General features: G+C 32.8%; 1 protein-coding gene and 1 long non-coding RNA gene across 2 annotated transcripts in view; one reads left to right on the plus strand and one right to left on the minus strand.

The window, feature by feature from the left end:
• The window catches only part of LOC136837091 (probable E3 ubiquitin-protein ligase HERC3), a 235,381-nt gene that overhangs the window by 46,873 nt on the left and 168,981 nt on the right, over positions 1 to 19,527 (minus strand).
• LOC136837023 (uncharacterized) lies at positions 9,069 to 11,991 on the plus strand. The gene is made up of 3 exons (XR_010852528.1): positions 9,069 to 9,288; positions 9,906 to 10,046; positions 11,688 to 11,991. It is a non-coding gene; the product is annotated as an uncharacterized lncRNA (long non-coding RNA).

Raw genomic sequence — 19,527 nt, forward strand, 5'->3', positions numbered from 1 at the left:
AATAGGTCTATGTTTATTCCCCAATGTTAGGTTACCATATGAAAAATTTTCGAAGACACTACAAGCACCGTAACAACAGCAACAAAAACTAGAATAACCACAACAAGAACCACAATAAAACGGCTGAATATAAGTTAGGCCTATAATCCTAACGTCATAAGCTACGTAAACCGACAAAAAGACATAGGAGCTTATAGGTCTACATCCATTTTTATGATCCTGTATTTCGAAAGGAGATAATGTCCTTAAGAAAATTTTCAGCAAATTGTATGCAATATGACTCGTGTAGCCTATCATACTGAACTTTAAGTTAAACATAGGCATATTCTGGTTTCGCAGAGTGCAGTCACTGCTTGTCATCCCTCCGAATGTGTAAACGATTGCGATAAAATCGACTTTATGACCATTAAAATGTAGTACAATTTCTTGAAATCAATATGAAATACCAGTCTGCATAACTCTGAGAAAGTCTTTATGTTTAAATTTAGAATGGTGAACATGTTTAACAATATCAGACGGTAATTATCATTGTCCAGTGATTCAAGTGCACCGATTCGAACGCAGACATTCCCTGTGTCACTGACTCACCTCCGTAATCAGACGAACCTCATTTACGAAACACAACATTGCATCATCGCGGAATACTCCTGACTTCATTCATATTTTCCTTTTTATTACCAGTTTTAGGGAGATGCGTATTACGATTTTATTGCAGGGGATAATATAACGTTTCCTTTTGATAATCAGCAGAACGTATTTTAGTTCGGTAAAACAGCCATTGAAAAATAAATGAAGATGAAAAAAACACAGATTAACCAACTTTTCGAAACTATTTCCAACAATCAGTTTCAAGGAATGGTCGTGACGTAATCAGTGGGCGAGGGCTTAGCTGCAAAGCACGGTGGATTTTGCAATAACCGCCAATTCCCGTAGCAGTGGATCTATTTATCTATCTATATAATACTAAAACTCCCCCTCTCCTTTCCTTCCCCCTCCCCTCCCCCCTCTCCTTCCATCTTCCCCCTCCCTTTCCCCTCTTCCATCCCCCTCACCTCCCTCCCCTCCCCAAGCACAAGGTCAAGTGTTAATTTAGCTGTATCCTCCCCCTCTCCTTCCCTCTTCTCTACCCTTCCCCTTCCCTCTTCCATCCCCTTCCCATTCCCCTCCTCTCCTCTGTTCCTTCCCTTCCCCGTCTCCTCCCCTGCCTCCTCCCCATCCCCCTCTGCTTCCGTCTTCCCTTCCCCTCACTTTCCTTATTCCATCCCCTTCCCCTCCCATTCTTGTGTTAATTCAGTTGTGTCTTCCTCCTCTCCTTCCCTCTCCCCTCCCCTTCCCCTCCCATTCCTGTGTTAATTCAGTTGCCTTTTCCTCCTCTCCTTCCCTCTCCCATCCCCTCCCCTTCCCCTTCCCTCTTCCATCCCCTCCTCCCTCCCTCCTCCTCCCATCTCCTCCCCTCCTCCCTCTCCCCTTCCCCTCCCTTCCCCTTCTCCTCCCTTCCTTCTCCCCCTCCCCTCACCTTCCATCTTTCCTGCCCCCTTCCCTTCCCTCCCCCCCCCATCCACCTCCCCTCCCCTATTCCCTCCCCCTCCCAGAAATGGGGCTGGTGCTGCTGTCTTTTGCTGACTATCTTAGTAGGGTTAATTTACCTGTGGGTATGGGCATGGGTCACCTTCCATGGGTATGGTATGGAGATGGTTATGGGTATGGGAATGGTATGGTATCAATATGGGTATGAGCATGGTCCATCTGGCTATGTTCATGGGTATGGGTGTGGTATGGGTATGGGCATCCCCCTGGGTCCCCTCTCTATGGATATGGGTATGGAATGGATTTGGGTATGGGTGTGGGCACTGGGATGGGTATGGGTATAGGTAGCCCCCTTCCCCAGATATGGGTATGGTATGGAATGGATTTGGGTATGGTTATAGGTATGGATATAATATGAATTGGTATGGGTATAGGTAAGTTGAAAGGTATGGGTATGGGTATGGAATGGATATGGGTATCAGTATAAGTATGGTACAGATATGGGCATGGTATGGACATGGGTATGGGTATGGTACGGATATGGATATGGGCATGGTATGGATATAGGTATGAGTATGGGTATGTTATGGTATGAACATGGGTATGGTATGGATATTTGTATGGGCATCTGTATCTTTATGGTATGGGTATGGTATGGTACAGATGTGGGGAAGGCTATGGGTATGGTATGGATATGGGTGTGGGTATGGTAGATATGGGTATGGGTATGGGTATAGGTATGGGTATGGTATAGATATGGGTATGGGTATGAGTACGGTACAGATATTGAAATGGGTATGGTACAGATATGGGTTTGGGTACAGATAAGGGTATTGGTATGGTACAGGTATGGATATGGGTATGGGTATAGGTATAAGTATGGTACAGATATGGGTATATACAGATACAGGTATGGGTATAGTACCATATGGGTTTGGGTATGTGTATAGGTATGAAAATATATCTTAGTTTCACCAGACCACTGAGCTGGTTAACAGCTCTCCTAGGGCTAAAGGATTAGATTTATTTTACGTGGCTAAGACCAACTGGTTACCTAGCAGCGAGACGTATGGTGTGGAATCCGAACCACATTATGACGAGAAATGAATTTCTATCACGAGAAATAAATCCCTCTAATTCTTCATTGGCCGGTCGGTGAGTCGAACGCTGGGCCAACAGCGTGCTAGCTGAGAGCTCTACCCACCCCTCCAGTGAAGACAGGGTATAGGTATGGGTATGGGTATGTTATGGATATGGGTATGGGTATGGTACAGATTTGGGTATAGTATGGATTTGGGTATGGTATGGAATTGGGTATGGGTATGGGTATAGGTATGGTGCAGATATGGGTATGGGTTTGGTTATGGGCCTTTTGTTAAAAATGCAGTAACTAAAAAAGTGACCCAGCAGGTCACTGGTGGTCTAGCCTTAATTAAAGATTATCACATGTTGAATTTGCCCACGTGGTTTTGGTTTTCGTGATCGTTGACCTACCCTAGTTTTCACACACAGACAGACACACACACACACACATATATATATATATATATATATATATATATATATATATATATATATATATATATATATATATATATATATATATATAATCATATATACATTTATATATATATGATATATATATATATATATATATATATATATATATATATATATATATATATATATATATATATATATATATATATATATATATATATATAATGATATATATACTTGTTATATATTTATATATGATTTATATATATATATATATATATATATATTTCTGAAAGCTATATATATATATATATATATATATATATATATATATATATATATATATATATATATATATATATATATATATATATATATATATATATATATATATATATATATATATATATATATATATATATATATATATATATATATATATATATATATATATATATATATATATATATATATATATATATATATATATATATATATATAGCATATATACATATATACTGTATATATATACACATATATTTATGTATAAATTCTATAAAAGTTAAATATACCTTAGTTTTACCAGACCACCGAGCTGATTAATGATTATGTAGCAAACGAGCTGAGCTGGCCATTATCACGGAGAAGCCACATAGGTCTAAGAAAATTATATCCAGAAGCTAAACAACCCCGTTCCTTTGTTATCACATTTTTTCGATATAGGGCGTTGCCACTGAAAAAAAAAAAAAAAAATTAAATCACAGGCAAAAGTGATGATATCACAAAAGGGGTAGTAAAGCCCAGTCACAAGAGACAGAAATGGAGGTCAGAGGATACAAAGGAAGGGGTAGGGTGCAGGGCTTTACTCAGCAACCTGATAAATTATGATGAAAGCGAAAAGTAGAAGTAGGAGTCTTTTCTCAATCAGCATAGAAAGCGAGTGCCATTATAATACACGTATTGAAAAGGTTTCGGTTTGGACGAACCACCGCTAATGATGTGAAAATGAAGCAAGAGCGCCTGATTCCAGTACCACCCAACACTGACCAGTCCCAGGTTTTTGTTGAACATTACTCTGGTCTCCGTAACAGCAACAACAGTCGTCGGGATGAGTTCTCGTAGTGTTCTCGACGACAAAGAAGAAAAAAAAATTAGAAAAAAAAACTCTTACCCACAAAGAAGAGTTGTGTTTATATGATCTTGCGCTTCTGAGTGGATACATTTGCCACGTATCTTCAAATTGTATTGCGAAGAAGTGCCAATGTCTATCTCTCCAGGTATGGTTATCGTTGTGCTTATTATAATGGCACTCGCTTTCTATGCTGATTGAGAAAAGACTCCTACTTCTACTTTTCGCTTTCATCATAATTTATCAGGTTGCTGAGTAAAGCCCTATGCTCTACCACTTCCTTTGAATCCCCTGACCTCCATATCTGTCTCTTGTGCCTGGGCTTTACTATACTACCCGTTTTGTGATTTCATCACTCTTTTGCCTATGATGTACATTTGATTGAGCCTGTGTAGTACATGCAATATACCTAATTGCTGTAAAGGTTATAAATGCCTGTCTTCTGCTAGTAATGATCATTTCTCCACACAAATATACACATGTATACACACACACACACACACACACACACACATATATATATATATATATATATATATATATATATATATATATATATATATATATATATATATATATATATATATATATATATATATATATATATATATATATATATCTGTGTATATTGTGATGATGAGAGAGAAAATAAATTGGATGAAAAAAATCCCGTAGAATATTTTCTTTTCCTTGTTCACCAACGTTTCAATGCTAAAAGGACGTAGAATTAACATTAAATTTAATTCATTCATGATTCTTAAATCATAGAGATCTTAGAACCATTTAAGCAAAAACACAAAAAAATAGTTCATAGAGATCATAATAGTTAACATTAATTATATGAAATTTCGATGGAAAATCCTTTGACCCAACTGTAGCTTTTTTTTTTTTTTTGTCACCTAGACTCAGCCGCCCTAGAGAAACAACCTATAGATGACTGTCCTTTAATGTGGTATCCGAACTTTTACAAACGCTCCTTCGATTGTACGCTAGTACAAAATTTTCTTGTTTAAAGTTTCAATATTATTTTTCACTCTATTACCAATTTCAGCGAGAGTTCTTTGTCATATTCTAGATGAACATTTCAAGGATAACTGCTTCCAGCTAAAATATTTTGTAAAATTGTTGACGCAATTTTAGATAACTTAGGCTATACAGTCCGAAGCTACATATTCCAACCATGCAAATATGTATGTATATATATATATATATATATATATATATATATATATATATATATATATATATATATATATATATATATATATATATATATATATATATATATATATATATATATATATATATAGTTGTGTGGAGTAGTCTATAGTTATGTTTTGAAATACGTCTGTGCAACCTGCATTCAAAAGAAAAAAATCCGTGGATGCCTTTGTCACACTTTATTGGAAAACGTGAGACCCATTTAAAACAGTCAGGCTTGGAATTCATTAAGCTGGCTCCTTTTTTTTTTGACACAGTTGAGAGATTGTATTTTGCCATTTCCATTGTTGCTAACATTTTCCAGTTATTTCCAAATAAAACTTTGCTTGGTGAAATAATATTCAAATATTAAATAAACAATTAAAATGGAATCTATCGGGAATATTTTTTTTAAATAACCAAAAAACAATTTTCCAGTATTCACTTCCATGAAAACTCTGTTAATGTACTGACAAATGTGGGGTGGAACGTATCAGTACCAATGCCATAATAAGAAATTTATTTTAAATTTTTTAAATTTTTATTGTGTGCAGCATTTCATCAGTTGTAATATTGCCTTAGAAAAAGAACAGTTGCATGAATTATGCTTTCAACATTAAATTTTTCTTTTAATATTATATTATTAAAAGAACCTGCAAATTAATTTCTCTACGGTATAGATAAAAAAAAATTCTGAGTGATGAATGCTGATGTCAGCAGGCCTTTAAAACTCTTGGCTTCAGGCTACTATATGCAATTTGAGGGAAGTGACAAGGAATTCATTCATGAACAACAACTCCCTAATTACAGAATTTCGTAAGACATGTGGGTTTGACATTTCCGGATATGCACTTCTGGGACTTTTTCATATTACAAGGGTAACTTCTAAAAGTTATTCAATAAACATTCAGTACCCATTTAATCAAATGGAAAATATTCACTTATAACCACATAAGTGGAAATCATATCTAGATGATAAGAATGATCGAAATCCTATTTTATCGCTGAAAGATGGAACTTTGTGAATTTCATAATATGAAAGAATTTGTTACTTTGGTTGTAAAGGAATTTTTGGCATAGAAATGCGAATTAGTTAGGTCAGAGAATATTCACTGGAAATGTGTTTGTGATTAAGTATTTTGGTCGTTTGCAGAAAATTGTAATACATTACCTAAAATCATTCTTTCTTCTTTAACGCCACAAATTTCTTCAGCTATTAATCTTTCTGTCTTCTGTAGTACTTTTCCATTCAAAATTAATCAGGTACACTTCTTGTGTGGGATATACAAAAGAATGCTATACCCTCTATAAATCTTACAGTCATCTCTTTCACCTTTACTTTGTACAACACAAAAATTATTGCTCTCATCCTTTCCTTCCGAACGTTTCTAACATCCGGGTATACTTTGCAAACTCTAGCCAGGCATTCAACCGCACTATAATCACCATAATCACCATTTCACTTGTAAAACCATTCATTCGGCACTTTTCCTACTTGCAACTTCTTAATTGCTATCTTCATACCATCAACATTCATTTCCACGAGTATTCCATTGTCATGTCATTCACCTCTGCCCTTTTTCAGTCTTGAAAATATTTATTCCATCAACAAAGGACAGCATTTACTCTGCATATTGTGTTCTGAAATCCATTTTTTATAATAACTTTTTTTAGCCTTACTGCTGCCTAGAAACTAATAATGTTTAAGTATTTCTGTAAATGATGATGTTTCATTAACGATCTTTCTTCATGGAAAACAACAGCAAAAGTGAAAATAAAAGCTTATATTTTCTCTAACTTGATAATCCTCTTAAAAATGTTACAAAGGCAAAGAGGACTAAGTCTTGCTAGTTTGTTTCTCTTGGATAGATACCTTTGTATCTAAATGTTTTCGTCGAACCCCTCGTTTTTAATTTAATATTTTCCCTTTTAACTACTTCGTTTCATAATGTATTTGATGAAATGCGTTAACTTCTTCGTGTTACTTTTTAACTATGATAAATTCAAATGTAAAAGGGGAGAGTAAGTTTTAATTAACGTCAAAGTCATCAGGCATTTTTCGCGTTTTTAGATTCTACATGTTCTACCATTTTCTTGATTCTCCGTGTTCTTACTGTTAGGATGTTATTTGAATATATATACACAATGAACATTAATTTGGAAAAAGTAAATTACTGCAGACGAATTTTTTTATATTTATTAAACCTAATAAAAATTCAGAATTTTTTGGTCTGCAGATTTATGCTAATGATTTTTTTTTATTGGTAACTGTTTCTGATAAGTCAGTTTCCGTGTTCATTCATCTTTCTTAACAAAGTTCCTAATAAAAATTTGAATCTTTACATACAGCTTAGGGTATTGCTGCATCTTATACTTTGAATTATTTATGACTCATTAAAAAAGACACCACGTGATTTCAGAATAGTGAAACAGTTGAACATTGCTGTTGCCAGATTCTCAACGGATTTCCATCCGCAGGAAAAATGCACCATATACAGCCAGGGCAGTAAGGGCAAATATATATTTTTTGACGGTTGCTTTTAGGAGAGATACAGATGGGGTCTTTCGAAACGGAGATGTCACGGAATTGTGAGTCCCCTTTCAACTCTACGAAATGTATAAGATTTGGCGATCCCTAGAGGCACATTCTCTAAGCGTTTAGGTAACATGTTTTCAAAAGTGAAATGAAGTTACTTCAAATACTTTCATTCTGACTGATTTAAGTAAATGAAAACGATTATTTACGATCAGATTGGGCACATAAAAGAAATACCATAACAATAAGAAAGGTAATATTTAATATCTTAAAACCACAATTCAGATTAATAACAAGAACGTTAAAACCAGAAGAAAAGGGTTAATTTTATGTTTCTATATTTCAACTCTTTAATTAGATGTAAATGATGGAGTTCATAATACTAAAAGCTGTTAACAAAAAATAAAAAAATGAACCACAAATGCATTTCATAATGAATATTTTTATCAGCTGTGCAAATTGCAACAGTTTTGCAAGTGCAACTGTTTGGCGAGTACATTCCACCTTAAACGATTAAATCTTTGGGTTTCCGCAACAGTCAGCTTTCATTGTGGTATCATGCGCCAACTGAATGATGTATGGAAAGTTTTACCCTGAGGCGACGAGAGCCTCATGTTTGCTAGAACATGCAGTAACCAAGAAGAGTAAATAGTCGGCGCCTCCAACGTCCCTGTGTTGAATTAAAGATCATACTTGGGATTTCCCAGAACTCGACGCTCACTTGCAACAACACCGGACGCGAAACACCATTGAATCGGTGCAATTTTCAATGCAATCCGGTTCCATTGTGTGTTCCATGTCTTTCTTATCATCCTTCTCCTCTACCATCATGTTCTCATTTTATTTTTTTTATAATACACGCAAACTAATTAATAAAATAATGGTGCTAATTTAAATTCAAGTTGAACAATGATATAACTGTTAAAGTAAAGAAGGAAAACATTTTCCTCTGGTATTCAATACGTCAAAAAGATTAGAATATTAGGATTTTATCAAAGAGCCGAGACGTCATAACAAGCAGAATGAAACAGTTATTGTTGAAGCATCAACAGGCCTTTTAAATTTTCCAATATAAAAAAAAAGAAAACAAGGACGACGTATGTCGTCCAAGCTTAAAGAAAGATGACTCCATGGTCCTTGGCGATGACGTCAACAGCAACGGGTTCTCCGCCAAACAGATTCAGTAGTCACTAAGGTTTCTCTTCGGGAACGTCGCCAGCGAGGTGTCGGAGTGTTATTAGGGGCTTTGATGGCGCGTCTGTACGGTTTGTGGTTTAATCCCTGCTTTTGAGAAGAATGGAATAACTGTACGGACTGGACTAAGATTGGATTGGAGTTCAGCTGTTTGCAGGACGTTCTACGAGAAGTCATGGCGATTTCGTAGGCTTCGGTAAAGGTTAAGTTTCATTACGATCAAGTTTTAATAGTTTTTACTTTTTAAGAATTCCGTGGCTTCTGTTGATAGTGTATATTCCATAATAATAAATCGTGGGTCTGGTTACTTAATGCCATTGTTTGTTGTAATTGGCTTGTTTTTCACTTTAAGCTTTTCATTCATTTTTACGTTTGAGTTGCAGGTAGTTCTCATTATTTTAAATGTAGATTTGCTTTAACATTTTGCTGCACACTTTTGATAATTTAAATAACTTTATACCATATGTGGACAACAATGAATACTCTTACTCAATATACCGTAAAGCTTGAGCTTCCCTGTTGCATTTTTCCTTGTTCGTTCATTTTCTAAGATCTAGCTTATAAACCCTAGTACCCAGTGGTTTTTAATTTCCCTTCTACAAATTAAACATTTTTCAAGTCCAGGAGTCCTCTGATGGTCCATTAAGTTTAGTATTCAAGTTGTGATGTACTTTGAAATTAGAATGTACCTTTTAAAATCTTGAGACTTTTGAAAGGTTTTCATTTGTCTTGAATCTTGTGAATGTATGTCTGGCCATACATTTTAATTTATTAAAGCAAATACATATGCGTCTATAATTGTAATTTGAAATCTTTCAGATTTTTGTGAAATCTATACTTTATGAAGCAAATTATAGTTGAGAAATGACTGGAGCTAAAAGTTTTCGAACCAGGATAACCTTTTACAAGCTATACAAAATGGACTGCTTTCCATCCCAGATTTTGCCTAATAAAAACCAGGTGAGGTATAGTACAATGTGTTTCGGCAAAGCAAACCAGCTTTGGAAAGTGCATCAGTTTTCTGGATGTTAAGGCACCTTGGTTGAATCATAATTTAAAAGATTTAAAAAGTAACAAGTTTTAAAAGTTAAAATTTTATTCTATTTTGCATTTTTTAGCCTAAAAATTTGGACTTAATTTTGAATCTAAACTTTGGTAATAAGTGAGTGCAGAATCTGGTAGGCAGCTCAATATTTCTGCAATAAAAGTAATTCTTATGTATACGATATACCAAAGATATTAAAGTACCAGAGGTCAGCAGTTTAGTTTTAATTTTGCATCTGTACTCCTCAACTTTTGTTACATTTTTAAAGTGTTTAAAAAGTATACCTTTTGATAATGCATGCTTTAAACATAACACTTGACAATCCTTCTCTTCCTTAAAAATTTTAATTTTTATATTTTCTTAATTTAAATTAACTCAATTTATTCATTTACCGTAAATTAACTTCCATTTGTTCATAGTTCAAATTAACGTGGCTTTAATGTCATTTTAACTTAGGTTAATTGATATTAAGATTTATTTATATAACTGGTATTTAGATTTATTGATATTCACACTAATTTAATATTTTTAGTATTCATACTAATTATACAATGAGCAAGCCTATGTTTTAACTTTTAAACAATTAACAGACCTTACTTAGCTATGGTTTCTATTTCTATGTAATCATATAAAGTTAACGGACTTTATTCCGGTAAAGCTAAAGGTCAACTACTGTAGTCCGTCTTGGAAACTAATGCCAGAATATGTTGTGCCTTTGCTTCACATCGTTGACAGTTAATATTTCGTAACTTTACCCGGCAACTCTGACAACTCGACCTGTTGTACGGTCGTTACTTTGATCACTTCACTTTTGGTTACATCTGGCCCCTTGGTTGCTAGCACTTTAAATTTTTTATTTTATTTTTTTCGCTTTATTAGTGGTTGGTCTGTATGAGAGAGAATTATATTTACAGTAAAGGCTTTAGTTCACCTAAGTTAGCAGAACCTTAACTTACCTTACTAGAAATTTTAGTTTTGTTTTTAATTGAAAACATTTCTGCCTGAGTTTTGCTTTCAGTATGTACTACTCTGCTTAAAAGGACGATAATTTTTATATATTTTTAGATAATTTTTGATAGTGCTTTTGTTTGAACAATATCGTTTTTTGGTATATGAAGACTTTTATCACGGATGTTTTCATTTTTAGTGCATTAGACAATCCAATATTTAGGTATGGCTGTTATTTGTCCAGTATTAAGTTTAGACACAATTCCAGTATTAACAAATCAATGTTCAAGGAATTATTACCAGATTATGCTAGTGTTTTACTTAACACCTCTGGAAAACTGGACTTTGTAAATTTGCTCGACAGCTATTTTTTTTTTTTTTTTCACATTTTTCACGGTCTTGCCTTCAGTCACTTCACTTGACACTGAGCGCACCTCTGGACCTTGAGTTTGCTGGCACTTTTGATTTTTTCTTTTGCTGCCATAGTCAGAGGATTAATTTGTATTTGGTTTGTATTGGAGAAAACTGGACTATTTTACCGGACATAATCTTAGATTTAAGCTTTTTGTATAATTTCAAAATAATGCCGCAGATTTTTGGTTTTACAGGATGTTTACTGGAGCAGTTGTTCAAGACATTGCAAACAATACTTCTGTTATTCAAGAACTGTTCGTTGCTTTCACTCCACGATTTTTTTAATGAGGTGAGAATAGGGCCTGACGTTGCTGATATAAAACTCTTGTCAGTTGTAATGCATTTGTTTCAAAAGTATAATTAGTTTGATAATTCAATATTAAATACATATGTTAATATGAATATTCTGTCCTTGACTAGTAATGCCGTTGGAAAACTGGTAAACTGTCTTATACTTAACCTATCAATGTGCAGCACCCCAGACCGGGGAAACTTTGAGGTCGGCAAAATAAAAAAATCACATCAATGGAAAGAAAATGACACGTACATTCGCACTGTATAAATAAAACAATTCTAAAAAATTTTCCCTACCTTCCACGAGAAGTTGAAAACGACTAATCACAACCCCTTGTGGGGCCTCATTTACAAGACAATCATAAATTTTACCAACTTATATGTTTTTTTTCTAATAAGTTTTGGGGATTTTGTAAAATTATTACTGCTCACACAATGTCAAAACAGATAAGAAATAAAAGCAGTAAAAAATTGTTTGCATATTTGTTGTAAAATATTCACGTAAGTTTACGAGAAGGAAGGCTCAGTAACTTTTTTTTACTTTTACATGCTTTTTCTAATATTTCTTTGTAAAATTACATTTACAACCGACATACTATCGTAAAAGACAAAAACAAAAAACAAGAGCAACCCCTTCGTATATTTACAAGCAAATTTACAAAAACTCATGTGAGAGGGAGAGATGCAATACCTTCCCCCTTGAAGTCACAAGCATTACTGATAATGGCCTAACTCACGTCTATATAAAAGTTGCCATTAGTGAATTTATAGCATATAGAAGTATTGGCACCTTTGTTTCGAATCATTATTACCATAACAGTGGTGCGTAATTCTGCTTCACACTCAAGCTCAATCCGTCCACCTCCCCAAGCCTGTTTTACTTCACAGTGGAGCTCAATCCGTCCACTAATCCCGAATAAAATACCTGAAGAATTTTTGTGCTGTTTCAGGTTTACCTGAGAAATCTAACTTGATATGGATGTTGAATAGCCAGTTTGTGGTACAGGACTGGAAATTTAATTTTGTCAATGAAATCCATGTATAAAGACTTTTAAACTTAAACTTGAATTGTATTTATAACAATATCTGCCGTTTTATTGCCTGTTATTTAAATGGATAAAAAGCTCATGTCACTGGAAGAGCAAATATTTGATTCTAAAAAAATAAATGAAATAACTTGCTTTGTTGGTGGTAGTTATCGGATGTTAAAAACAAGCTTCACTGCCTAACTTAATGGCAGGAATTAAACTTAATTAATTTTACAACTAAACCTCTTAAAAAACTGAGCACAGGAAAGAGAGTTCTCCATTGTGTTCTATGGAATTGTTTAAGGCGGCAGTTCGAGACGTGTGAGGTGTCTTATGTTTTTTAGATAGTTGTCTTTGTTTAAAATGTACAAAGCCACTCCAACATCTTCTAAAAACTCTCACTCTCTCTCTCTCTCTCTCTCTCTCTCTCTCTTCTCCTCGTGCTGCTGGGAGAAAGCTGGGTTTCGGTAATACATGTACACATTCGTTACCGGGTCTAAGCGATGTCAGGCAGGGCAGCCGGTCGAGGTTACGGCCTACCCACCGCCAAATCAGTCCTTCAAAGATGGCACCGTGACCCCATATAAAAAAATGGGTATAAAAGCACGTTAAAACGAAGATGATTACTCTCTCTCTCTCTCTCTATCTCTCTCTCTCTCTGTCTCTCTCTTAATAAATATAAAAAAATCTTGTCGAAGCTTCTTTAATCTCTTTGTTCTGCTAACCTTGCTCGGTGTGACGTCAGGTTAAAAAATCTTTGAGTCTTTATTCAGAAAGGCCCTGTCAGACACACGGTCGACAAAATTTTCTGAATAAACGGATAAATGCGTCACCTACGGAAAAGTTTCTGTAAAGCGCAATTTCATGTAAAACCTTCACAAATAAATAAAGGAAAACATTTTACCCTTCATAATGAATACGCCAGGTAGGTATGACTTATAGGAACTTTGAAAACCAAATATATTAACATCCTTTATTGTAATTCTACGGAAATCTGTCAGTCTAGTCCATTATGCTTGGAGATCCTAATGCTGTACTGTAGTGATCGGAAGCTGCATCCTGTTGACAAAATAGTAATGTTGCATGTAGTCGAGCTTCAGCTGAAATACTCTGCCTCATGGTAGTATCTTGTTTCCTTATATACGGTTCCACTTTCGATAAGAGTTTATAAAAGGTGTTAGGGTCCATTCTCATATAGTTGATGAAATCTGATTCATAGCCATGTCTCGATTCCCGCAATATCGTCATATGTCTGCTCTTCTTTGTAGCCACTCTTTACACGACGTTCTTTTCTGCCTTGTCGCTCTTATCTTTGCACACATTGCTACAACAATACACAGCGTGATTTTCGTCTTGCGTGTCTTACGATCCATATTGTACACAACTGGGTCCTGTGTTAAGTCACCGCCAGGCTTTCATTATCCAACCAGCGTCGTTTGGAGAGCAGCACAAATGAGTACGACAGGCTTAGCCCGCAAAGAGGTAAAGTTTACAGAGCAGAGCTCGACCGTGTGGACGGGGCCTTAGGGATGTAATTTGGGAACCTAGTTGAAGACAAGTGTTCAGATGTGAAAATTTAAATTGTCTTACTCCCTTTGTCATTGACTATGTATCTCCGGAAGTAAAATATCAACGGACGCACTTTAATAAATATCGATAAAATCTTGTCGAAGCTTCATTAATTGGAGTCAGCAACTTGAGAATAAGCTGTTTAGAATCATGGCTGAATCGCCAAGTATTTGATGGACTAAGAAAAAAAAATCCTTTGACTACATAAATAAAATAGTCAGCATCAAGGAACTGAAGTCAGACCTGAAGAAAGTTTCATATCTAACCTGAACTGTCCTAGCTTATGTCTGAAGTCTTAACACAAATTTAGAATATTTCTATGGAAATACTTTCCACACAGAAGACTACTATGAAAAAGGCGTCTATCAGAGATGATGATGAATTTACCCATGTGACGATCTTTCGAAGTGTTTTCAACTTCAAATATTACACGTGGGTGGTTGTAATATTAATGAAAGCAACTGCGATATCCCGCCAAAGCTTAGGCTGTATAAGGTCATCGAAGACTCGTTCCTTCTTATTTTAAGGAAAATGGGAAAGAAAATTAGTGAAAAACGGGTTAACTAATCATCACCAACCTAACCGCCGGGCAGATAATAGCTCGACGGCTTCACCTACCCTTCACTCCCATGCGAAGCTTTTATAACTAGCAGAAACTATTTTTTTTACATCCCTTGGCTATTTTTCGTATAATTTTTCGTATAATTCTTAATGACTGACACCGGTATTCTAGACATTGGGGTTGATGCAGCAGTTCACGAGATTGTGATAAAGACGTCATTAATACAACGATACACTAAAATGATGCAAGGGCTTTTTCACTCATAAATTCTAAAATAAAAAGCAAACTGCAAATATGCCCCCAGACTCTACTAGGAGGAGCAACATTACCGAATTAACTTGACGATGCACAATTTAACATGATTATCGATAAAAAATCAAAACGGGAGATGCCTCATTATATGAAGATGAGATGAACAGGAAAATAAATAGGCTAAGGGAAGAAAAAAAAATATATAAAAACTACTAATCGATGCTCATCTAAACATGACAGGAAGTAGGACATTGACACCTAAGTAATGTATAATCTATAGATCACCTCTGGCTGCGTACTGAAGGAAGAACTGAATATGAAGTGTGATTTGGTATACATTACGATAAAGGGTATAGAACAGGAATGTGAAAGACATATACGTAAATACGTGACCGAATGCATAAACATATAGGAGCCATTATAAATAGATTAATAGAACCAAGATTCAGAAAAGATAAAAAAAATCTTAGATTAAATTCAGTTCAAACTCGTCAAAACAAGGTCGCAAAAAATGAGGAGAAACGACAGTTAAGAAGAACTAAACATTTTTTCATTCAAAATCACAGGTATGGCAAAGAATAGCAACTTATTGAAGAAAACTATTAATAGTTACTGCCAAACTAGTAGGGTCGCCGTCTCAACAAAATGAGGAACGAAATAAGCCTTAAAAAATAAACAAGGACCATCAATATGATGTGATGATATGATGTTGAAGATGTAGGTTGTGTCAGTGTACTTATTTAGTCTAGTTGTGTGTGTGTGCGTGTGTTTTTTTTTTTCTTGAGAGGTAGGGAGGGCGGGGAATTATCCCCGAAAGGGGGAATATTCTCCTGGGATGAAATTCTCCTTAGTGAAAGAGACATAGGAGAATATTTCCCTGCGAGGAAACTGATCTAGGAAGAAAAAGTTACAGTGGGTCTGATGAATCGATTACTGAGAGAGCCGAAACTCCTCAGACAAGTTACGTTTAAATCCATCTGTACCTCTGTTTCCCCAACCAGTGAATTAGGCACACCATAATTTGACGACTTGATTGTCACAACTAAGCTGGAGAAAGGGAGAGGCATAGAACCAGCTACCTTGCTGAGAAACAAGAGGCTGTGACACACACCAATTATATATACCTGCATATACATACATATATATATACATACATATATATATATATATATATATATATATATATATATATATATATATATATATATATATATATATATATATATATATATATATATATATATATATATATATATATATATATATATATATATATATATATATATATATATATATATATATATATATATATATATATATATATATATATATATATATATATATATATATATATATATATATATATATATATATATATATATATATATATATATATATATATATATATATATATATATATATATATATATATATATATATATATATATATATATATATATATATATATATATATATATATATATATATATATATATATATATATATATATATATATATATATATATATATATATATATATATATATATATATATATATATATATATATATATATATATATATATATATATATATATATATATATATATATATATATATATATATATATATATATATATATATATATATATATATGATTTTTTTTATCATCACCGTGACATTTTTTATACACAAACATTAAGTTACAAATGTTATTTAATATCCAATTTGCTCTGCGCCTAAAATAATACTAAAGGGGAATTATAAATGATAAGTGATAGGCACCTAATGGACACGGACCACCGACGATGTCTATCAGTGACCTCAGTGACGAGTGCTCTACCACCCGATTGTCAAGATAATGACATTTGTTGCTTATTGCTTGTGTTTAAAAAAAATGCCACGGCGATATTATAAAAACAGATATGGCTGTGTGTCTCAAACATACAAATCGACTGTTATTGTTGGGGTGGGGTAATACTGACGCTAAGTACTAATAGCTGCACTTGATGGGGTTATGTACGACAGTCGGGTGGGAGAGGACTCGGATAGTTATCGTCGGCGGTTCAAGTCCATCTGGAGATTATCTTTTATCCGCTTCGGTATTATTTCCAAGGTAGAGCGATTTGGACATTAAATGACATTTGCATCCTAACGTTTGTGTGTGTGTGTGTGTGTGTATATATATATATATATATATATATATATATATATATATATATATATATATATATATATATATATATATATATATATATATATATATATATATATATATATATATAATATATATATATATATATATATATATATATATATATATATATATATATATATATATATATATATATATATATATATATATATAACTCTATATATATATATTTTTAAAAGCAAAGTGACAATGTTCTTTTTCTCCTATCCAATTGTCTTAAAAAATTGGATCTTTAGAGCATTAAAATGGAATTTGTAAATGATTCATATTCAGATTTATTCCTTTACTCTCGAACAAAAGTTCAGAAGGGGAAGTTATTTCGTATCTAAAAGGAGGTTTCAATGCCTGGCTTAGATTTACAATATTCGTTTCCATAAACATCCATACTGAATTTATCATTTATTTGAATGTATGACTTGACTGGTTTTCATAAATATACTTTCGTTTTATATAAATAGTCTTCCATATAATTGTAAACTTTAGGGGTTTTATATAATTTTTATAGGCATGAATTTTTGTCAGCGAGGCAAAATCTGAAAATAGTTACTGAAAAAGGTTCAGGGAAGAATATTTACTTTTCCAAGATTTAATGGATTTAATTTGACAGAACTGTTATGTATTGATACACGAAACAAATAGCAAATGTTTATTTTGGCTTACATCTCATAAACGTCAATAGGGTGCGCCAGTCTGTTTACATTACCAGTGTAAAATTTTGTTAGTCAGAAAACCAATACCTCGAAAAAAGTATACCTTCCCTTCTTTTCTCTCCACACGCACACACACACACTCATGCACTAATATATATATATATATATATATATATATATATATATATATATATATATATATATATATATATATATATATATATATATATATATATATAATATATATATATATATATATATATATATATATATATATATATATATATATATATATATATATATATATATATATATATATATATATATATATATATATATATATATATATATATATATATATATATTTATATATATATATATATATATATATATATATATATATATATATATATATATATATATATATTTTATTTACTATATAATATATATATATATATATATATATATATATATATATATATATATATATATATATATATATATATATATATATATATATATATATATATATATATATATATATATATATATATATATATATATATATATATATATATATATATATATATATATATATATATATATATATATATATATATATATATATATATATATATATATATATATATATATATATATATATATATATATGTATATGTTTGTGTACACATTCCTTTATTATCTTACTAAAATTTCGTCTCTTATGTAGGCCTATACGTACCGCATACTTTTCCCATCATGTTTAATTGCAAATGGAAATAAGGTATCTAAAATGAAACCGGTAGTACAAATTATCTCATCAAAGGAAGAAGAAAATAATATGATCATTATAGACAATCTGGAATAGTAACTTCCCCCCTTGTCAATTTATGTGAAATTACTGTCAAGGAGAAATGACAAAGGATTCTCGTTAATATATTCTCGATTCCCCAGCGGTGCACATTATACATTTTTTCTTTTTTGTTTTGGTGCATGTTTTAGCTTCCATGAATATATTTTACGTCATCTCTGATATTGTTCTAAGGCTTTTAATGGAAAATATTGCTAATGGTGTATAAGGGTAAATTCCTTTCAAATTGTGTGCCATGCTGTTAGGTTTTTCGTATATTGTTGGTTTCTGTTCCTTATAAATACAATACAGAGGTCGCAACACATTCAAGAAGAATATGTGAAGGATTTCCACACACTATTGTGACTGTGTATAAAATCATATAGCAAGAAACACTTGTTATTTGTGCGCAATTTTATTCCATCTGGTCATTGCATGACTTTGAACGAGCGATTTCAACATCTTGTAGTTGAATTCTCCCACGGCCTTGTACAATTGTTCTTGCTCATTTGACTATTATACTGACTTTCCTCGCTTTCAAATTGTTTTGTTTATTTTGGATACTGTTCTATGCCCCTCGGTTTTTTTAACCTTACATCATATGATATTGATAACC

The sequence above is a fragment of the Macrobrachium rosenbergii genome, chromosome 57, assembly GCF_040412425.1.
Source record: "Macrobrachium rosenbergii isolate ZJJX-2024 chromosome 57, ASM4041242v1, whole genome shotgun sequence".
Lineage (NCBI taxonomy): Eukaryota > Metazoa > Arthropoda > Malacostraca > Decapoda > Palaemonidae > Macrobrachium > Macrobrachium rosenbergii.